The sequence below is a fragment of the Aptenodytes forsteri genome, unplaced genomic scaffold (genome assembly GCF_000699145.1).
Source record: "Aptenodytes forsteri isolate BGI_AS27 unplaced genomic scaffold, ASM69914v1 Scaffold94, whole genome shotgun sequence".
NCBI lineage: Eukaryota > Metazoa > Chordata > Aves > Sphenisciformes > Spheniscidae > Aptenodytes > Aptenodytes forsteri.
This window is the reverse complement of record NW_008795017.1, coordinates 7,107,547-7,111,023: the sequence shown is the minus strand read 5'-3', so window position 1 is coordinate 7,111,023 and position 3,477 is coordinate 7,107,547.

Here is a 3,477-nt window from a genome sequence, read left to right as displayed (position 1 = left end):
GACTGACTGGCCTGTAGTTCCCCGGGTCTTGCTTTTTTCCCTTTTTAAAAATGGGGGTTATGTTTTCCCTTTTCCAGTCAGTGGGAACTTCACCGGACTGCCACGACTTCTCAAATACGATGGAGAGTGGCTTAGCAACTTAATTTGCCAGTTCCTTCAGGACCTGTGGATGGGTCTCATCGGGTCCCATGAACTTGTGCAGCTTCATGTTCCTTAGATGGTCTTGAACCTGATGTTCTCCAACAGTGGGCAGCTCTTCATTCTCCCAGTCCCTGCCTTTGCCTCTGTGGCTTGGGCAGTGTGGCTTGAGCACTTGCCAGTAAGGACTGAGGCAAAAAAAGTCATTGAGTACCTTAGTGACTTAGTCATCTTAGTGACTTAACTGCACATGTTCAAAAGAAATATAGTCTAGCCAAGTGTCTGCACCAATACTAGCATAAAGGAACTGGAAATGCATTTAACTGCCATACTGTCAGAAATTAAAGTGCCAGAAATCGAAGTGTTTCATTTCAGGCCCACAATATAAAAATAAGTCATCTTGTTTTGGGAGTATTACACATTTCATATTTGAATTTTCAAAACAATATTGTTTTGTTTATTTGCTGAAAATTTCAATGTTTCCACTTTTTATTACTGCAAAATGAAAGAAAAAAATATGACAGATGAAGGAAGCAAAATAAAAAATCAAGAGCTATTGTTGGCTAGAACAGTCCATTTTTCAGTCTGCTATGGGTATTTGAAAAATTATTTGCTTTCTATGATTATGTTTATACCCCTCTAAACTATTGTCATCTCAGACAACATATGCATAACAAAATCAGGTTACATTAGCCTCTCCATTCACAAATTAAAATAGTAAACTTTCAGGGCATATTTAGAACAGAATATGTTAAAATCTGTTTGTTTTTTGTTAAACAGTAAGTTCAATAATTGATAACAACTGAAGGGTAGATAAACTTGTATAAATTACATATTATTTTCCCAGCCTTTAACAATCACATTAAAAGAATTTTTTGGGGAGTTAAATTTTTTTCTGGTTTCAGTGAATTTTGAAAACTGATTTATTCTCATTTGAACCTCACTGGTTTGAAATAAGAATGTGTTTGGAACCTTGCTGTGAATTACATAAATTTTAATAAGCTTCAACTTTTCTCCTTCCTTCTGCAAGGTTGTTTCAGACATTGAGAACTCTGATTTTTTAAATGCTGAAAGGTTGAACTGACAGAACTCTTTAAAAACTTGCATGTATATGAATAAACTTTGCTTATGAAGTAACTGCAGACAATTTATTTATACGGACAGTCTTACACAGTGTCTTGGTATTTATGGGGCAAGTATCGTACCATTACAGAGTGAACACTGGAAATTATTGGTTTGGCCTTCTAATCCAGAGTTCAGGATAAATAATAATTTATTTTCTTCTCTGCAGTTTATTTTTTTTCTAAAGAAAAACTCATTTTAGGTACAAAATCTGATTTTCAGGGATGTGATATTTTCACCCAATTTTCCAGCTGGCTTGACTGATTCAGAGGAAGGTCAAGTGATTAGCCCAAGGTCACAGACTGAGTCATTGACTCAGTCAGATTAGAAACTAGGATTCTCCCTACTGGAGAACTTTATTTGGGGAGATAAAGATTGTAGTAAGACAGAGACATATTTCAGCACAGAATAAGATTTTTTTTTCTCCTGGTTAATATAAGTTTCACTATCATCTACTGCAAAACATTTTTATATATACAGGCTCTTCAAGATTCTGGGTATCCTACTTTTCCTGTGGCTACTCACACCTTCCAGAGGTTTTGGTGGCTTCTGCTGAGAGATAATCAAACATATTTTGACTGCAGTGGGCTCTGATTTAGATTAAAATTGTTTTCATTTCCTGGGCCAGTGTTTGCTTCAGCAAATCAGCTTTAGGTACCTTATCTTCATTAAGGCCAGTTGCAGAGCTAGATTAATTATACTGATTGACCAGAGCAGACGGTGATATGAATTATCTGCCTCTTTTACTCTGCTGTGTCCTACCCCTCTTATGTGTGGAGGCCTGGTAGCAAAGGTGCACCTTTGTAACAACAGATGGCTCAGCACAGTAGCTTGACTTCAGATGAGGGAATGTGCAAAAATGCATCTCATTTCACCCTGCCTTTGCTTGCTTCTTTTCTTTAGTCTTCTATTTTGTTACTTATACTACTTAAACACAGCCACCTCTTATGTCTTCAGATATGTGATGTAACTTGACTGACTCCTCAGCTTGTAAACTGTAGTGCAATAGGGTCGCACTGAACGTTTCCAAAAATAATTTAAAATTTTCTTCATGGCCTACAGACTGTTTCCCCAGTTGTGAACAACACACTCCCTTGATTTACTATGTGCATCTTGGTCTCTCGTCTTCTTGAGGCACAGGGATTGGTGTCCGGAGATGGTGCCCTTGCCCAAAGGTAAGGGATGGTGCCCAGCAGAAACCCCGCAGCTGCAAAGTTTGTACCTATTAAAAATCTGTGGGGTGTTGTCTTTTTTAATAAGGAATGGAAATACCCCACCATATAATACCTAACTAAAATAAGTCGCAAAGAGGTTGAAGTGTCTTTGGGTTTCAACTGGCAAGAGCAGAGCAAAAATGGTTTCTGCTAAGCAGGTCAGCCTTTTGGTGTAAAAGCTTATGGAAAACAAGAACCTTATCATTTTCACAAGCCCTTTTTGCAGTGCACCATAGTACAATCTAGCATTTCTTTAAATTTGCAAATATATATTTAAACATCATACTGCGTTCTTCTGAGAGAAGGGTTTTTTTCATTCATACAAGAAGAAATTCTCTGATATGTATATAAAGATATATATATAAAGTACATTAATATAGATATATGTGGGTGCTCAGAAAAATGGACATGGATGTACTGGAGCATACTAGTTCAGATGCAAAACAATCTTGGACTTTTGATTTTGGCATATTGGTGAAGTATGTGTATCCAAAATACAATATAAAACCCTGTGCTGTTAGTGCACGTCTTCAGTTGATAAGAAATGTGCTTCTGAACAGTTTGGATGAAAGATTAAAAAAAATAATGTTTGTGATATAGGAGATTCAGCTTTTAAAAGCTAGAGAATCTCATTCTCATGTAACAGTTGAAAGATTAGAAACAGTGAATAAATAATCCTCTCAGAATATCTTTTTTCTGTAAATTCATGTAAGTAATAGCTAACATCGGGAATGTCTTGCTGTTATTTAAATAATATTGAATATTGTCGTGGTTTAATTTCAGTCGGCAACTAAGCACCACGCAGCCGCTCGCTCACTCCCCCCCACCCGGTGGGATGGGGGAGAGAATTGGAAGAGCACAAGTTAGAAAAACTCGTGGGTTGAGATAAAAACAGTTTAATAATTGAAATAAAATGATAATAGTAATATGATAATAAAAATAATAATACACAAAGCAAGTGATGCACAGTACAATTGCTCACCACCCACTGACCGATGCCCAG